General features: G+C 49.7%; 1 protein-coding gene across 1 annotated transcript in view; it reads left to right on the forward strand.

Annotated features, from left to right (window-relative positions):
- CSPG4 (chondroitin sulfate proteoglycan 4) overlaps positions 1–20,126 on the forward strand; it is an 84,478-nt gene that overhangs the window by 38,174 nt on the left and 26,178 nt on the right. The window lies entirely within an intron of this gene.

Genomic DNA, 20,126 nt, shown 5'->3' on the forward strand with positions numbered 1-20,126 from the left:
TCTGAGAGGTGATTCAGTGAAGGGAAGCGGGGAGGATGAGGGAAGGAGAGGAGGGGTTGCCTCGAGGGACCTGGGCACCAGAACAGACTGCAAAATCTGGGGCTTTGTTCTGATGAGCCAGAACGAAGCTGATGCCGGCCTCCTTAGGCTGATGGAATCCAGCAACGCTCTTCCTGGATTGATCCTTAAGGGACTTCTAGCTATAAAAAATAAGAATGAACCCATCTGTAACAAAAAGAGCCAGGGCATCTTTGAACAACTGCTGGGGTGGGAGAGATTGTCCCCCTCTTGACCTGTGAAACTGTGTTGCGCTTCTCAGATATTCAGCAATTATCCAACTTTTTCTTCTCTTCAAAGAAAGAGGAAAGAGATGTGTGTTCTAGTTGAGAAAATAATGGCTAAGGAGGGGGAAATTATGCATGCTGGATAGAAAGACTGTTTGTCCCTCTCCGTAGTACCAGGGCGCTACATTTAGGAGAAGCCAACAAGGAAGGGGTGTCTTCATGGTTCTGCATTAGTTTATGGAAAACATGGCCACCAGTGGGATTGATGCTTTAATGGACAGTCATGGAGGAAGACAATCTGTTAGGATATGGAGTCACCATGTGCAGAAGGAGTTGGACCAAAGAGCCATCATGTCAAGTCAGGGAATATGGAAATAGACATTCCCCAGTTTGTGGCCACCTGGTTGTCCCCCATGGAAAACAAGATCAGTCTTCGTTCAGGTCCAGGACAACTCTTCTTACATTCTTACGCACCAGACTCCCACGCTGTTGCATCAGCAGTGCGGCTGAGTGGTCACCTGCTGAAGCAAGATGGATAATGCCATCAGCTTTGCTTTTACCTGCTTTCCAGTCTGGGAAACCCCTCCTTTCCTTCTTCCTCTCTTGAATACGAAGAAATGTGTGAATTTTAGTAAATCCTTATTTGAAGAAAAATGAACTGAAATTGAATTCTCATCTGCACTGGCCACATTCAACACATACATGGAGATAACCTGTTTGCACTGCCTTGTATCTGATTCAGCCTTTCGCACTTTCCCTGAATGAGGCATGGTGGAAGCCAGAGTGCTTCAAACCCAAAGGAATAAGAGCAAAGTCCTGGGCTTGCTTGGATGAATCGGTCAGTTTTGCTGTCCCCCAGATTTGTATTGATTTATGTATTTATGAGGGGTCTTTAAAAACTTTCTGCACTTTCATACAATATATTTTATATACTTTTTACTGATGGCATTAAAAAGTTGGTATGACACTGGGAAAAATGCAATGCAAAGGAAGGAGACTATGTAGATAAGCCATGTAATTTGTTTTTGAAAGTCTTAATAAATAGGGTTTTAAAAAGTGCGGAACTGTTTTGAAGAACCCTCATATTATTTAATTGCTATACTGCCCAGTAGCTGAAGCTCTCTGGGACCTTTTCTTGATGTCCCAGATAGGAGGAATTTTGTATATTTTGGCTGGTTCTGATCCAAAGTGAATCGGACTGAAGCTCTCCCCCCTCTGTAGCTGAGCATTGGCCATTAGAAACACGTGTCCCTCCAGCCCAAGAGTTGGGCCGTGTCTGCAGAGAGTCTACGGGCACAGGGGGTGTGCAAAGAGCGACAGAAAGACACTCCTCTGCAGAAAGACCTGGTGGGGTGGGAATCGGGCGGGAAAGGGTGCCACGGTGCCCTGCATGGACCTGAGGATGAATTGGCCCCTCAGATTCACTGGGTACAGGGCGCCCTGTGTCTGCCGGCCAGCCTGAGGTGCGACTGCCCCGGGTGGGGGAAGCAGTAACAACGTCCGCTTGTGCACCGCTTCTGGTCCGCACCTCCTCTCCTTTGAAAGGCACCTTCAGTCCTGCTTTTGGCCTCAGGAAATAATGAGGCGGCTCCACTCCCAAGCATGTTCCACAAACACGGCAACAGACAAGGCCACGGTTGTTCAAAGCAAGGAGGACGCCTGCCCTGGGCAGGTTTTTCCACCTTATGAAAACTGTGCGGCTGCAGGAGGAAATGGAAGGGAACACATGGGACCCTTTCAGGGAGAAAGCGCGCGTGTGTTGTTTTCCCGGAGCACGCTCCAGCACGCTCCTGCAAAGAGCTCTTTTTTCCACCATCCGCCCCTCCGTGCCATGCCGAACGCCGATTGCTCTAAAGAGTTAAAGTGGTCTTGCTCCCACATCCCTTGCACTCCCTCTGCTTTCTCCGACACACCTGCCATCTTCCCACACTCCCTTTCCTGCACGTGTTTGCACACTCATGCACACACCCTGACTGCACACACCCTGACTATCCCCACTGGCTAAAGCTGCTCCCCACGGCGGGGTTCTCTTCCTGATCGTCCAACTTCTCCAACTAACATCCCATGACGGAGCGTTGGTGCCCATCGGAGCAGACGCCCAGTTCCAAATTTGGGATCCAGCAAGTTCAGTCACAGGGATGGTTTTACCTGCTGGAGACACATCATTTAAAAGTGGTTCGAGCGACAGGACGGTCCTCTTTGCATGCACTTTCGAAATGGACACTCCGAGCGGCATTGAAGTTATCCTAGCGCTTGCACTGTTTGCACGCGTCAACAGATGGGGTTGTTTCTTTGCCAATCGTCAAACGATCTCCCATCTTTTCAGAAACAGCTGCCCTGAAAACCTGTTTGGTGTAAATCTGGCCTAAGGTCCCAGAGGGGTGCCTAAGAAAATGCAGCCCCGATTCCGATCGACAGTAGACAAAGACTGCTAAGGAATGGAGAGCAGAGGGGCTGGATCCCCCAGAGATGATCGGGCTCATTCCTGTGAGCACTTACTTGGGAGTAAGGCCCCCAGCTGCACACGGGCTAGTGCGGCTGCTTACTTTTGATGCAGGATACAGGTAGTCAGGATGCAGCCCAGCAGCAAGCATGGAGGAGAACTTGGCAAGGAGTAAGCTTGCCTGCTGCTGGCTTTGCATGAGGGCCGGCTCCGAGGAGAGGGATGGTTGGGCACCGCCGGGGGGGCCACAGCCCAGCAGGCCCTGCCCAGGGACAGGAGCTGCAGGACACATGCAAGGATGCAGCCTGCTTGGTCCCCTCTCCCTGGGCCAGGCAACGGAGGGGTGAAGAGGCGCTGCCCACGCGGTGGCTGCCCCCCGTCTGTCTGTCGAGCGAGCTTGTGCTGACTGGATTAGCCTTGAAAGCAGCTGGGGGCTGCGGTGGTGAGGGGAAGACTCGGGGTGGGGGGCGCAGCTAGAAGTGCTCAAAAAACTGGAGCTGGCATGGTCTGCTTGGATTGCTCTGGCTGGACCAGGCCCTCTTATTCCAACATGCCTTTTCATATATGGATGTTTGATTGCCCTGCCCTGCCCTGCCCTGCTGCTCTTTGCCTCACCTCGCTTTTGTGGTCATAAGTGTCCACGAGCCCCACTTTCACCAAACCTTCCCTTTCCCAGAGGCAGCAAAAGACTGCAAAGTTCTTCAGCCGAAGCCTTTAGCCACCCACTCCTGTTCCTTCTGCCCACCCCAGAGGGAGACAGAAAGCTGACGGCCGGTCCAGCTCCTTCTGGGTCTGTTTGCCAGCATTATTCCTGGCACTGCTCTGGGTTCCTTCACTTGCAGCCGCAGACACAGAAGCTTTTCATGCCCCCGAGCTTGACGGGGCATGGAGATAAGCAGTGGTGGAAGGGAAGAGTCCTCTGCTAAATCTTGGCATGCCAGCTTTTAAAAAATGCAGAGGAGGGATGGTAGGTCAGAGGCAGAGCAGATGTTCTGCATGCCGAAGGTCATGCGATCTGGTCCTGTGATCTTGAGCTAAGAATTAATCAATTCTCTTACTTCCTCTTTACTCTGGGGAGCTGCCGGCCAGTGTATGCAGAGCAAGATATCTAGGTAGACATCCCGGTGGATGAATGGATGATCCGATTTATTCTAAGACAGCATTGTAGGGTTATAATTTCGGGGGAAAGCACAGGGACCAAAGAAGGTACAGGCTCCCCTGTTCCAGCGTTGGCAACAGGAAGGACGCTTTTCTGACTGGCATCCCAGCCAACACAACTGCCCCACCCAGCCTTAGGTAGCTCACACATCCACACCTGTCCTACCTGCACCTGGTCTTGGACCCCTCTCCCTGCCCACACACAATTTTGAACCGTCCTTGCTTCTGCTCTTCCTGGAGGAGTCCCCTGTGTGCTTTTGATAATTAAATCAAGTTGAGGAGCGACAGGAAAAGCATGAAAACAAAGCTCTCGTGAACATCAGACGAAACAGAAAAGGGGGTGTGAGAAATGTGTGCAACTCTAAGGCCAAACAAAGGAGGTGGAGTGGGGGAACAGGAAGGAGCGGCGGGTTTGGGGTTCTCCTTGACCACTGGCTACTGTACCATCTGCAAGCAATCGGTCCGGCCTGCCGATGACCATCTAATGCTTGTCAGCTTTGCTCGCTCCCATCTCCTCCCTTGCCAAGCTGTGCAAATGAAAGGCCAGGAAAGGAGACTGAAGCGAGGGAAGGGGAGAGATGGGAGATTTGGGGTTTCCTGTTGGACGCCGGCCAGAGCAGCATCTGCAAGCAATCAGTCCTGCCATGGACTGACCATTGAACCTGCCTCTTCAGCAAGGACTTGTTAGTTCTCCTTATCCACATCGCCTTCCCTGCTGCTGTGAGCAAAGAGGGAAGAAGCGGCTATTTCCAGGCCGACGGCAAGCGAAGCCTCAGTTTGCCCCTGCACAGGCCTTTAGGTGGCCATCAGCTTGGGAGTTCTCCGGCCTCAAGATTCCTGAGTGCTGGCCAGAGATGGCAACACTACATGCAGTTTGGCAGGATGAACCTTAGCTGGGAAAGCACTTCCCACTCCACCCATTCCAAAATACGATCCTTGTGCTCTCAAATGTCTGTGTGGGATGAATATCACTGGCACAAAGGGGTTAGACAAAGAGTTTTTGGACTTCCTCGCGTAGGCAGCGGTTGGAAGAACCGATTCCTTTTGGAAGGCTTGTGGATTTTGTTTGTTGTTTGGTTTGAAGAATGGCTGCTTATTTACAAACAGGTTGGCCAGGGAGGAGGTGAAGGCACGAAAGCACCCAGACAGATCGGCTTGGTTTGACTCTTTAATTTAGAGCTCATGGGATTGGGGAGGAGTGTTGTGGTTAGGGTTCAGCACAAACACACCTACGCTGGAATCCGCATTCCAAGAATATCCCGCTACACTCCTGTGAGCTAAAAATGACAAAGCCAGAGGAAGAGGAGGACAGAAAGGTGCGATCCTGTGGCCCCCTGACATTGTCTGGAGGGCCAGGGAGTCCCAGCTCCTAGGACCCGATCCTTTGCCCGCCTCGACCACCTCTGCCACCATCCCAAGCTGGCATGGAAGGGACCCATCTGGTTCCCTCTCCAAGGTCCCAGGGAGGAGAAAAAGTGCTGTGCTGGAGGGCAGAGAAGGGCCTGCTCCTGTCCCAAGGAGACCCTGCCATGGGGTTCCACTCAGAGGGCCCAAGATGTCTGATCAGATGGCACGGGGTGCAGTGGGGCAGCAGCCTCACAGCACTTCCTGCCGGGCATGGATTCACACACGCCCCTGAGCTCAGAGGCTTGTGGGAACTGAGGGCTGAGGTCGAAGGGGAGAGAAGGGCAGGGTGTACTTCCCAAGAGGGGCGTTAGTGCCAAAGTGCTGGTGTGGTGATCTCACATGTCGGAATGGGACTGGGGGACCCAGGTTCTAGCTTCCCACCCAAGAAGCTCCCTGGGTAACCTTGGGCCAGGTGCAGACTACCTGTTATGAGGGTAAAAATGGAGTAGAGGAGAGCTAGGTGAGCCGCCATGGGTCTCCATCAAGAGGAAAAAGGATGGGAAACGAACATGCAGTGTTAGTAGCGATGGGAGGAGGAGAAGGAACAAGAACGTTCTTCCAGTGCATCCACCTGTCCCGTCGTTGCTTCCTCAACCATTTGTCCATTCATTTGTTTTCCCACTCTTCCTTCCGCCTTTTTTCTTCCCGAAAACAGAGGAGGGCTACCCATGGAAGGCAGCACCATCAGGACCTCCTGTAAAATTATGTGAATGAGTCCCAAGGGATACTCAGAAACAGGTTGGGGGAAGCATCGGGATTCACAGAGATCCAAAGAACTCGGGGTCCGTCAAATGCCATTTGTGCTTTGACTGCCGGGTTGAACAATGACTCAACACAGGTTGCAGAGAGCTCCGTGCCTGCTGGGGCTGAAGGACCATTATGGGATGTGATTTCCCATGCAGCCACGCCTTGTGCTCTCCCTTCCAGGGGCCCTCGCAGAGTTGTTCCAAAAGTTGCTGCGCTTTTGCTTTCAGGGTTAAGTGTGTGCTGATGACTTTTTAATCCGCGGATCAGAAACGCAGGGCTATCTTGCCTCTCGGCAACACCCCACCATTCGAAATTGCCTTCCTTTCCTTTGTTCACTGATGAATGAAATTGACTAAGGCGTTAGCTACCTTTGACAAGGTCTAGCCAATTTCGCTATTCCATGGCTTGCTTTCATAAGGAGCTGGGGAAAGAGGCAATTATGAATTAAGGTGGAAATTAGCCAAGGAGCAGCAGCTGGACCTTGCGGGACATTTGAGCTATCCATTCTAGGCCAGTGCCCATGCCACTAAAATAATGAGGAAAGTTGTGCGCCTTGCTCTTCAAGTAAGATTGTCTCTACTTCCTGGCTCAGTTTCTCATCTGCACTCACCGCCTGAGTTCGCTATTAGCAGCACTGATTGGTTTTGGCTAGGCAGATTTCAAACTGTTTTACAGAATTGTTCTCCTGGTTGACGGCCTCAAATGTTATATTGCTAGCTCTTTTGCGGGGACTTTGTTCAAACGATAAGAGAAGCGTGAGGCAAATTGAAATAATCTTCCAACATTTGGAATTTGCCGTTCAGCTCTTTGTGGGGGAAGAGAAAAAAGGATGAAGTACCATATTATTATGGCTGGATGCTGCTATTCCAAAGTGTTCAATTTATGCACCAACTGTATTTTCACTCTTTAAAATACACAGTAATCTGAGAAGGAAGGAGCTGATGAGTGAAGAAAGAGTTTTTCATATGCATTAACTATTTGGATCTTTACCAGTTTCGTGACATTACAGAAATGGAAAAAATATTGCCAAATCTTTTGTCAACAGTAGCTATTTTAATCGCTTTAAACTCAGTCAGACAATGAGTTCTGCTAGCCCAATACTGCCTAGCCCAGCCCTCCAATTGTAATACTACAATTCCCATCATCCCCAATCAAGAAGGCCAACGGGTGGGTGTGGTAGCAAACGCATCTCAAGGGACACCTGGCTGGGGAAGGCTAGCCTAGTCTCACGGTGGGTCAATCCAGAGCCTTGGGCAAAGATCCTTCACTCCACCTGCCACCTGGCCCTTTTTTAAAAATCCAGGTGCCAGGAACCCCGACTGGACTGCAAAGTGAGTGATGGATCCGGCCACTCAGCCCCAGCCTTTCCCCAAATCCTAGGAGAGTCTTGGATTCCATTCCTTGGAGTCCGTGGCCTTGGGCATCTTGAGGATGAGCTCGTCTCGCGGGGAACAGTCTTCATGATGACCCTGAGTCTCTGCCGGTCCAGCGAGGAAGAGTGGGAAGAGGAGACAGAACAAGAGCAGCTGGGGATGATGCTGGTAGGAAGGTGAAGGCCCCGTGGAGGCCGTCCTGCACAAGGGGCTTGGAAAACATTGAGCCGTCACTTCGGTTCCGCACATTACTTCTTAAATTCGCGGAGCAAAACCTGTATCCTCAGGCCTCTTGGAGCCCTTCAGGCAGACTTTGACCTGTCCGAGCCGTTCGCATTGGCCCTGCCAGGGCGGATGGGAACTGTAGTCCCAGCCATCTGGGGAAGGCCAGGTTGAGGAAAGTTCCTTTAAAGCAACCAACCTCTTTTCTTCCTGGCTCAGCCGGCCTGAAGTCGCTCCATCACCGGTTCCCGGGCATCGCCACTCGCCCTGCTTTCCCAGCTGCAGGAACCGTCTCCACGTTCCTTAGTTGGAGAAATGGTTGCCTGGCTGCATCTGTGGCAGGGGTGGCGATTCCTTTCATGCTCCAGAGTTCCTGGGCTCCTCCGTGGAGCAATTACGACTCAAGGCAGAAGAGAATGAAGGCGGTTAAAAAAAGAAATGCAGAGCAATCCAGGCAACTGCTGCTGGCTGGAAGCTTGGAAAGTGTGACGGGGAATTCTCTTCTCCCTGCACTGTGAACGCCTCTGTTGTGCTCTGACGAAGCAGAAGCAACTTAATTTCCTAAGGGATGCTTGGAGCTGGGAACAACTGGTATTTTTAGCCCAGGAACATGGCGGTGTGGACTCGGGTCCCACCCAAAGAGGGACAAGGTGCTATCTTATAGCCAGAACTCCAGCACGTGCTCACAGCTATTGGTGAAGCTCAGTGGTGCAGGAGCGGCAACATGCTCCCAGTTCAGTCTTGGCATCTCGGACGTGGGGGAGAGAGACCCCTGCCGAAGTCCTGAGAGCACCGTAGCTGGATAGACCTGTGCTCTGACAATGCATAAGCATCGGTACCACCGTTCCTGCGAGATGCGCAGCGGCTGATCAATATGCAAACGGAAGCTTAGCAAGAAATTAACTCTCTGCACATTCCAGCACCTTAAGGCTTTCATGTCACATAGCCAAGAAGAGGTTTTAGCGTGTGAAAATGTCCACAGCCACACATCTTGGGGAAGGAATGCAAACAGCCCTGGCTCCTGCCGGGAAGCTTGCATGTGCCTAGAAGCCCCCTAGGTAAGCCTGTGCGAGGTCATTACCATCTCTTTGGATGGATTGGCAGAGGAGGCGAGAGCTTTTCCCCCAATGTACGTATTCAAAACTGGCCACAGCTCAGCACGAGACCACCCGATTTGCTTGCCGATGGTCCCAGTTTCGACTCCTGCCATCTCCAAGGAGGGCTGGGAAACGCCCCAAAATGAAAGACTGCCAGTTAGTGCAGGTTCAGGAAGAGGCAGGCTCAGAGGACGTCAGCACAGTTCATCTGCTTTCAGAGGAAAGATGCTCAGAATGCAGAAAGCCAAGGAAGAATTAATCATAGAGTCATAGGATCATGGAATAGCAGAGTTGGAGGGGCTGTGAAGGCCGTCAAGTCCACCCCTCTGCTGTTGCAGGACACCGAGTCACACCATCCCACTCTGATGGCTATCCAGCTTCTTCTTGAATGTCTCCAGTGTGGGAGAGCCCCCCACCTCCTCAGGCAGCTGGTTTCACTGTCAAATTGCTCTGCCAGTGAGGAAGCTTTTCCTGATGTCCAGCCTGAATCAACTTGCATTGATTATTCTGTGTCCTGCACTCTGGCACCAGCAAGAAGAGATCTTGACCTTCCTCTTTGTGACAGCCTTTGGGGTACCTATAGAGGGATCTCATGTCCCCCTCAGTCTTCTTTTCTCAAGGCTGAACATGCCCAGTTCTCTCAGGGCAGTGTTTGCAAACCCTGGATCATTTTTGTTGCCCTCCGCTGGACCCTTTCCAATTTACCTGCATCTTTCTTAAATCTTGGTGCCCAGAATTGGACAGAGTATTCCAGCTGAGGTCTGACTAGTGAGGAGTATAGAGGAATTCCTACTTCTCGTGAGTTGGAAGTAATACTTCTTTTAATGCATCCCAGAATAGCACTTGCCCTTTTGGCAGCTGCATCACATTGTTGGCTCATACTTAGCCTATTGTCCACAATTTCTCCGAGATCTGGTACACTTTGTCCTCAATGCACACCAGACTCGTTGACAGCGCTGCCATTGCGACACGGTGCATGCACATTAAGGGTTGGATTAATGCATCACGCTCGGTTTTTTTCAGGTTCCTTCTACCCCCAACTACAATGTAAAGCCATGGTCGTGCACATTTCCTCACATTAAAAAAAAATCCAAAATTCGAATGCATTTTCCCCAATGATGCCCATTTTCACCCACTGAAGGAAGCATTTGTACATCTTTTTTTTAAGGCATGCTCATTTGTATTACTTTTTTTTTTTTTGCAAACTGCAACACAAACTTTGGAAATTTCCAGAGCAAACTGTGTTCCAATTCATGTTTCAGTGGAGGAAGCGCATATCTGACAAGAGCAAACCCAACCGTAACAAATCGCTCACCTGCCGCAATGTATCACCTGTTATTTCATCTGCCACGGAGGCTCATTTTGACTTACTGAGGACCAATAATAAAATTACATTTTTCAAAGGTTTTGAAAGATAATGTTAATCATTTTCTAGTAATTTGTCCTTGCCGTGAGTATGTGTGGATTTCTTTCCAGTACTTCACAGCCTCTTGCCAATATGCCAGTCCGACAGCAAATATGTATTCTTCTTACAGGCAGCGGTTTGTTCCCTGCAACTTTATTAGGCAAACAAGCAAATTCACGGCTGGTGTTGCGAACTTTCGAGACTATTCAAAACGGGGGTGTCTTTCTTGTGTTTTTGAGCATCATACTTGGTTCATACTTCCTAGCGCTTATCAGAATTTTTAGCATTCTGCTCCAACTGCTCTTGCTATAATCCTCATAAAGACTGGAACATCAAATGTGTCTTATACAGAATCCATCCCTCCAGCCCAGTAGTGCCAACACTGACTGGCAGCAGCAGGCGCTCTTTCAGGATTTCTTTGCGAGGCCAGCCCTGGGGATTCTCGATGGCATTGCCCCAGCCGATTTGATTGCTCGGATCCAAAAGAAATTACGCTATGTATCGCTTCCTTTATGCTGGGATTACAACAGCCTTCGACTACCAGGGTTTTCCTAGCATGGCCCTAAGCGAAGATCAAGCACCTTCTTGGCTTTTCAGAAAGCCCTGGATGGGCGCTGTATCTGCGGTAAACATGGAGATACCTCAGAGCAAGAGTCTCAGGGGACGCTCATGGTCCCAGCTTTGAGGTTCTCTGCCCATGGTGCTTGGATGGTGATGGAAAGACCTGTGCAGGCATCGCTTCCAATAGCAGGAATGTGCCTTGGAGAAGGGGAAAGGGGGCTGCCAGGTGGAGAGCGCCATGTATGGACACGGGTCCCTAGCTACACCCTGCCGTTCTCCTTCCCTAGCAGTTCAGCTCGCTGGCCAAAAACGGCCATCTCTCCAAACAGATGGAGAGAGTCCAGGTGGAGGTGGAGAGGTGTACATCCAGGTGGGGTGGGGTGGGGTGGCAGGAGTCCATCCCAAGCAGAGTGGGCAGTGGGATAGTCCAGGGGGGGTGGCCCTTCCCATGAAAAGGACCCTGTCCCTGTCTTGTTTTATGAAAGGATGGGGGTTATAGGTTTGCAGAAGCATGGTGCCCTGCTCTCCCTTTCATACAAGACAGGACCCAGGTCCCAACCTCCACTCAGACATGGAGTTCACTGCATGTCTTTGGCCCAGCCATGCTCACTCCGCCTAGCCTACCTCACAAGGTTGACCTGAGAATAATATTTGGGGAATAACAGAGCAATTGAGTCCCTTCGAGAAAAGTACTCGATAAAGAGCTCCAGAAAGGATGCTTCTCCTAGTAGGGTTACCCACGGACTCCCTTTTTCAACATAGTCTTATACACTCAATATATATAAACCTGATGGGAAGTCAATATAAAATATATATTAGTGGTATCTAATTCCTTATAAAAGGAATGCAATTTACAGGGGTCCTACCTATAACTGCTGGAAATGTAATACATTATCTGTCAATTTTATGCCTACTTGGTGGACTTGGCCTGAAATGAGAGTTTATTAGAGGAAAAATAATTTTCTTTTACTCTCTCTTATAAATTAAAAAAATGACTTTTTTACCGTTTACCCCTCAAACGCTCAGTTTTATTGCCAAGACAGTTAAGAGGGCCAGGTAAGGAAGGATTAACACTGTCCCCTAGTTTCCACTTTATTAACAGCAGCAAAAATTGGAGTAGCAAAATATTGGCACACCCTATGATTTGGGAGAAAAGAGCAACGGCTAAACCAAGTCTGGAATACTTGAGGTCGGTCCCCACAGAAATAATCCAGGGAAGGTCAACGGAAGCAGAAATAGGTGGTCATTGCCATATTTTGCAATGGAAAGGATACGACTGATTTAAACCCGTCGGCTAGTGATGTTTGCACAGCGTGGTACAGTGGTTAGCGTGCCGGCACTGAGCCTGGGGCAATCCGGGTTCTGGTCTCCACTCAGCCATGACATTCACAGAACAATTTTAGCCATCTTGGGATCCCTGTGGGAGAAGCGGGGAAAGGCAGGATTTAAAGCATACTAAAAATATTAATGCTAATGCTAATAAAAATAAGATGTGCCGGGTATTTTGGTCTTTTTAACATGAATCAATAGGAATAGCCAGGCCGTGTTTTTAGAGCATGAGATCCTCATTTTAAACGAAGGAAAAAAGCAAGCGCCAGACTGTCCCCTGGAGAGTCGATTTTGCCTCTTTAGGGACGCATAAGTTCTCTGAGACTAACGCAGCAGCCGCTGTCTGGAGGCACAAGGAGAATGGCAGGCAGGGTGACCTTTAAAGTTGCTCACAGATGAAAGCCACCTCCATTTAGGACTGATCTTTCAGTGACACAAAGGGCTGGGTGGGTTTGCAGGCCAACATGTCACATCCCAGAAGCAAGCAGTGGGGAACGAGCCAGAGCGGCTGTCCTGCAGCGACCCCTGTTATTAGAGGGAGGGAGAGGCATACCCCGAATTTTGGCTGTTTTTCCCGTGCCAAAGCACCCCTTCCTTTGACTGATAGCCTGCTTTAGGAGCACAGTCCTTACAGCAATACCCGGCCCTTGCAAATGTACAAACAGAACCACACGCTGCAACTGAGAACGGGAGTAACCATCTTGGTTCAAGCAGGAGGTTGCAGAGTGGTTCCTCTCCACAGGGCAGCTGGTGGCAGGTGGGCCCGTGGTGGAAGAGGAGACCGTCCCCGTATGAAGCATAGCACAGAGTGTAAACTCAGTTCCTAATCATGACTCAAAACCCACAAATAGGCAGGGCTTTTTTTGTCACAGAACGCACCGGAACAGCATTCCGGCACCGTTTTTTGACGGATTTTTCCAAGTGATTGTGAATCACCCTGTTGGGTGTAGTAGGTCAGCAGCAAAAATCATTAAAATAGTGCCTGCGGGCTGCTTGTGTGTCGGAGCTGATTGTGAGGGTGCTGCTCGGCTTGGGACGCCGCTCGGCTTGGGACCGGTCGTGTGGTCGCACGCTGAGTGCTTACTGCCGGTGGTGACCACTATGTTTGTGTGTGTGTAGAGTGACTGGCTACGTGCAAAAGGTAAATAAGTTCTTTATTTCAAAAAAAGTTGGTGAATTGAACATCTTTTTTAGTGTAAAAGTGTGACCCCAAGATGTGAGTTTCGGCACCTTTTTTTTTTTTTTTTTTTACAAAAAAAGCACTGCAAATATATAACAACATGCAAGACAGCCGAATCAAAATAAAAGCAGAACACTTTCCTCTACTCCCAAACGTTGCACAAAGAAGTAGGCGTTTCACTGGCACCTGAAGGGCAACGGCATGGAGAACAGCTGCATCTCTGCCAGAAGGGAGTTGACCGCTGGGGTGCCCCCACCAGAAAGGCCCTGCAAAGCGTACGGCCACATTCTTCAAGGATATACTGCAAGCACTTTCTCCCCAGCCAGTCCTAAATCTTGGGAGAATTGGTACCGGGGAAGGCTGTTCCTCAAGTACCTTGGACCTGAGCCAAGTGCAGTTTTCCACATTGGCACCGCCACCTGGAATTGGGCCTGGATGTTCCCTGTGCTACAACGGCCACATCTTTGAGGCTGTGGTTCTTTGGGCTGTTGACACAAGAGCCCCTGTCATCTGAACCAGTGTTGGCCAACTAGCCAAGAGCATCTTTTGCACAGCTTGGTACAAGCAAAGAGGCCTACCAGCGATGCTACTTTCTCTGTCCGGGGGATTCCAAGATCCTTCCGAAGATCATCGGAGGGCAGCTGCTGAACAAAGGGCAAGCTTGCCAAAGTTACAGCCCTCCAGAGGAAGGGGGCTTAGCAAAAGAGCAGCGTTTGAGCCCACAAGGACGTTCAAAAAGTCAACAAGAGAGAAGCGCAGCATCGCCGAGTCCAGGGGAAATGACAGCGTCATCTCTAACCTTTCTAGAAAATGGCTTGTTTCAAAGATGTAAGGCTTAGAGGAGGAATTTTGACAGCCTGCACATCATTTTGTTTGCTTGCTGCTTGCTTAGAATAACAAGTTCTGTACCATCTTTGCAGGCAACTGACAATATCGGATGTCTTAATTTTGTCTGGGCTCGTGTTTGATCTGGAAGGTCGGCAGAGATGCGGAGCAGCATGTCCATTTTTTAATCCTTCTTTATGAGACTGGATTAATAAAATGTAAAATGTTCTGATCCTGGGCAAGATAGTGGCAACTGCATGTCATAGAGCTGGAAGTGCAAATACTGTTAACAGATAAGCTAGAATGCCATCTTTTCATTGCACATTGGGATCTATAATAATCAGCAATGAAGCCTACGGCCTGCAGCCAAGACCTTGACACCTGGACACCTGAAACCTGGCACACATAATAAGGGAACTTGGGCAAAGCCGTCTTAAGGGGCGGGAGAGAGAGGTCTCTACCCATCTTTTTACACGTCTCTTTACATGTCTCTAACCATCTTCCAGGGACTGCAGGTGGCGCAGTGGTTTAAACCGCTGTGCTGCTGGGCTAGGTGATCGAAAGGTCGCCGGTTCGAATCTGCACAGCAGGGTGAGCTCCCATTGCTCCACCCCAGCTCCTGCCAACCTTGCAGTTCGAAAGCATGCCAATGCAAGTACATGAAAAGGTGCCACTTTGGTGGGCAGGTCACAGCGTCCCGTGCATTTTGGTGTCTAGTCATGCCGGCCACGTGGCCACGGAGACTGTCTGGGGACAAGCGCTGGCTCCCTCGGCCAGGAAACGGAGATGAGCACCGCCCCCGAGAGTCAGGCATGACTGGACTTCACGTCAAGGGGAGCCTCTACCTTTACCTTTTTTTAACCACCTTCCATTGCTTGGTTAGAAGAGAGAGAGCTGTCATAGTTAAACTATGTAATCTGCCACAACTGGATGTTGTGACGGCCACAACTGGGGTGGCTTTGAAGGGGGATTGCACAAAACCCCAGAGGGAAAGGCTGTCAGGAGCTATTTGGTCCCGGTGGCTTGATGCTACTCCCACTCTCGGGGCAACATGTACACAGTTTGCTGAGGAACATGGGCCGGGGGGTGCTCAGGTCCTACTTTTCTGTTTCCATGGGCTGCGGGGTGACCCTTCTTTCTTTGTTTGTTTGTTTACGTGTATTTATAGGCCACCTTTACTTGCCGGGGCCTTCCTAGGCAGCTTACAATCCATTAAACATATTAACAAAATGAAACACATTAAAATCAATTAAAACACGACGAATTAAAACATCTGTGAATAGAAAAAGGGCCCCAGCATTCAGGCGAAGTGTTTAAAAAGTCCCCAGAAAGGAATTTTTTCTCCTGGTGCCGAAAGGAAATAAAGATGGCGCCAGGCGAATTTCCCTAGGGAGGGAGTTCCAAGGATGGGGAGCAGCAGCGGAAAAGGCCCTTCGCCCTGCGCGGTGGGTCTCATAGAAGGGCCTCCTGGGCCGATCCAGCGGAGCGGTAGGTATATGGGCGCAGACGGTTCTTTAGATAGCCGGCCCCCAAGCTGTTTAGGGCTTTATATGTCAGTACAAGGGCCTTGAATTGGGCCCAGGCCACAACTGAGAGAGCCAGTGTGGTGTCGTGGTGAAGAGCACGGGACTGGGACTCAGACGGTCTGGGTTCGAGTCCCCGCTCAGCCATGGAGCCAACTGGGTGACTCAGGCCAATCACAGACCCTCAGCCCAACCTGCCTCACAGGGTTGTTGTTGTGGGGATAAGCTGGAGGAGGAGAATGATGTCAGCTGCCTTGAGCCCTTTGATTTATATCCTGCCTTTTTCCTACAATCAATCAATCATAAAATGAAGTTCTTTCAGCACTGATGTTATATGGACTGCTCTTATGGCACCAGAATACTGGCCTAGGCATCCCCTCGGGCTTTTAAAACATGTTTGCTTAAGAAAGGTTTTCTTCCCACTTGTTCCTTGTGGGGTGGAAGGAACCCCAGTTTCGGGGTCGGCCATTCCTGCTGGGTTTTCCAGGGAGGAGGGCAAGGTATCAGTGGAAAAAGAGGGCTTTGGATCCACCTCCTTTCCTGGCTCATTCACATGGCCCTGACAAGAGCTGAAAGGAACGTGCCAAGGGAGGCAATGAAGCATTTTGTAACTAAGCACAGACCTGCAGCTTCTTTGCAGAACTTCCCTGTCATTTATGACGGGAGCCTAATTTGCATCAGTTGCAAATCCTATTCATTATCTGGCTTGTTTCCTTTACACTAGGATTGCGCTGACATCCACTTGTGTGTGTGTGGGACATGCGGACATGCAGATAAATTCCTTCCATCGGTTTTTCTTTCCTTTTCTTAATGAATTATCAGGTCTCTTTCATTCCACTCCCGGCTCATTGTCCGAAATGCATTTTTCTTCAGGGATGTCCATGGCTCTCGCTCCACGGGTGCAGCTGTGCACCAGGGCCCGTGCATATCAGACAAGTGCAAATCTGTACAAAACCGTGCTATTTTTTAATGGCTTGCACATAGGCAGAATCTGGGTGATGTACTAAAACCCAGATTGGCAGGGTGGAGTCACAGAAATGCTACCTCATTTCTCCAGCATCCCTCGCACAGAGAAAAAGAGCTGAGGATGCATCTTTTCTCTGTGCTGGAATGAACAGGATTCTTGAACTGGATCGTCCACGCACACTAATCCTGGAATCATGCCCACAGACTGACACTGTTGACACACCTGCTCTTGCGGATGAATTGCTCTCTCTGCAATGTTTCCTCGTCTTTCTGACCCAGTTCCATTACGTTGTTTGATGCATCATAGTGAGAGGGAACGGAAAGGCTCTTTGGAACGCCTCCCTCTCTCTCCCTGCCCTGACAGCCACTAAACTTTTGTCGAAAGCAGGAGGCCGAGGTGTCAGAATTGTAAGCCACTGCCAAGAGGAGGGACACGCATGAAGGAAAAGAACAGGCAAAATTTGTCCGTGATGAGGATTTAGGGTCGAGGGCTCTCAGGAAAGATGCTCTCAGGAGCTCCCCTGCCTTCTTTGAGTCCACCTTCCCACTGCCCAGGTGTCCTTCTGCTTGCGGTCCTCCACCTCTTTCTCATCCTCACTGCTGCTCACTCAGATGTTTTATTAGTCACAAGTCCCACTTGGATCAGGGGTTTATTTCTGGAAAGCCCACAACCTGGAAACGGCACCCATGTCTCCTCTTTCCCACCAGCACCGTTTCTGGACCAGAGAAAAAGGCAGGCAGGCAGACAGACAAGCCAGTTGCTGTGGGGAAGAGGAGGAACAGCTCCGGGGGCTCTTGTCCGTGGGCCCCTGCAGGGTATGGGACCTCGGCAGGTGCCCTTGATGCTGGGCCTGTGAGAGAACATAGCCGAGTGGTACAGCAGAGGAAGGAGGGGAAATGTCGGCCTTGAAGAGGGAGTCTTTTTCAGACCAGGTGCGACAGCATCATCTGCACTGATGCCAGGAAACGGGGGGAGCCTCTGGCAGGTGAACGGACCGCTAAGGCCAGAAGAGATGCTATTCGCCACACCACATGGGCTCTTAAGTTTCTTATTTAGGCCAGAGTTTGTGGCTGCAGCCGTCTGGGCATTTTTATGGGGCATTCCAACTCCGGTGAGGCTCTCTCAGGGCACAGTTTCTAGGGAGAAGGGAAAGGGGCATTTGGACTGAAATCTGATGGGAAAGGGCAGTCGCTATGTTGGGATTCCTATTCCCTAATTGTGGGGTGGGGGGGAGCCTCTGGTTATATACAGCCCTCCACCCCTCTTAGTCCAGGCTTTTAGTCCATCCCTGGGCAGTCTACTCCAATCCAGTTCTACTCCAGATGACTCCAACCTGCTTTGATGGAGAGAACATTTGCCCAGATGCTACTTTCCCCTTTTCATTACCAACAAAACAAAGCAAAGCAAAGCAAAGACCCACTCTGCCTGCTTTTCCTCTGGTCGTACCCACAGCTGCAGTGAGGACCCAGAAAGCTTCTGGGTGGAATTCCTTGAACCCTGAGCTGAAGAAGGTGTCCACGCTCTGCTCTTATCCTTGCTGTCTGGGGATTCCCAGGGTTACTCAGCTATGAAGTGCATTCCTCATTGAAGTTTCTGATCTATTGCTTTTTCTGTCTTGAGGGACTGAGCATTGGCACAGTTTAAGCGAGTCCTGCTTTCGCAAGGCATAAATCTAGTCGGTTAATAAATGCATTTCATCTTCAGCTAATCTGCTTCTAGACAACACAGCAGGTGGTTGTCAAAAATGCTCTTCAAGGGCCTTACCTAGAGGTTAGCACCCCATCTAGTGTTGATGTTCTGCATTGCACAGGCTAGCGTTCTCTCAGATTTATCTTGGCTTTTTTTAAAGCTGTAAGGCAGAAAGAAAGGGGCCCCAGATGATCTAAACCTGCAATCCTGTACACAGAGGAAATAAACCCCTGATCAAAGTGGGACTTGTGACTAATAAAACACGTATAGGATAATGAGGCCAATTTCTTGATGGAACATGTATAATAAGCTGCTTTTTGCAAATTATGAATGAGCTTCATGAATGGATCAGCTTTTAAAATACTTTCATATGAAGGAAAAATAAGAGATTACACAAAATCCACTGTCCTTGATTTTCGCTACCTGTAGGAATGCGGAGAAATTGGTCTAATTAGAATTTTACCACCAACTTACTGAATTTTGCAGTTTTGAATCAACAGGCGAACTGAATTCGCAGTGCTTCAAGTTTTGCTATGCCGTTCTTCAATCAAAAAATGTGCACAAACCTGCATGTATGGAGGGGCAGTGTACCAAAACATGCAAATATTTCTGAAAATAATGTGCAAAGCCACCTTCTGTTAGGATAAAATGCTTGCAAATGTGTGTCTATGAAGCAAAATTGCACATATATATTGCATATATATATAGCAGAGGAACTATGCCGAAAAAGGTATGCAAACTTTTGTGAGAACTACCAAAGTAAATGTTTCACATGTTCTCAATATTGCAGTTCCAGGTAGTGGCAAATGCCGCCAGTCTGGTTTTCTGTGCTGCTCTCATACAGGAAAAATGAATTGTTGCAAATAGTCTGCATTCAACCCACTTGCCAACATCATCTTCTCCTGATGTTCAAATGAGCAGCAGCAAATTCCAAAATTGGAAGGTGTGCTTTGAATAATGCTCCGTACAGTTTGCTGCTTTCTTCGATTTTTGCTTTGTTCATCCCTTTAATTCCTCCCCCCCCCCCGCCCCCGGAAAACTTCCCCTTGGGGGTAAAAGGAGGGAACCTAGATTTTCTTCCTATTTCCTTTACTTTTTTCTGTGCCTTTCTACCCTGAATGCCAAGTCTTTTAGCCTCAGTGCTGGTATAATGCAAGGAGTTCATCTCTGAGGAATTCAGGGCAATGGCAATGACATTAGATTATCTACAGGCTTCTACAATCACCTACAAGGACCTACATAGAAACATAGAAACAGAGCGAGTCAGAAGGGATCTCCCGGGACATCTAGTCTGACCTCCAGCATCAGCCGGCTCCACTCCTGACATGCCCACCATATGCATGTCCAGCCTATCTTTGAATACCCTCACCTATGGGGCCTCCACCACCTCCCGTGGAAGCCCATTCCACACCCTTGGGGTCCTAACAGTCAGGTGGTACTTCCTGGCATCCAAATTGAACCTTGGTTCCCTGAGCTTCCATTGGAGTGTGTCCTGCCTTCCTCTGCAGGGGAGAACAGGTCTCTACCCATCTCCATGTGACACCCCCTCACATACCTGAATGTCGCCAACAGATCCCCTCTGAGTCTCCTCTTCTCCAGGCTGAAGAGACCCAGTTCCCTCAGTCTTGCCTCATATGACTTCCCCTGCAAACCGGCCACCAACCTTGTGGCCCTTCGCTGCACTGACTCTAACTGCCTACAATCACCAGCATCCCCTGCCAAGAGCGCTAGCTGGGGGATCCTTCAGAAGGTCTCCCTGCCCAAACATGCCAGGGATTGCTCTTCAGCTGATCTACACTGGTGCCCCTTCCAGTCCTTCAACGAACTCCCTGCACTGCCTAGGAGCTCTCCTGACAGGGCGACAAACAGGTTCAGAAGCACCATGTGAAATCTTTAGATGTGTTTTCAGGACACTC

This window comes from Varanus komodoensis, unplaced genomic scaffold (assembly GCF_004798865.1).
Source record: "Varanus komodoensis strain SLA01 unplaced genomic scaffold, ASM479886v1 scaffold33, whole genome shotgun sequence".
Taxonomy (NCBI): Eukaryota; Metazoa; Chordata; class Lepidosauria; order Squamata; family Varanidae; genus Varanus; species Varanus komodoensis.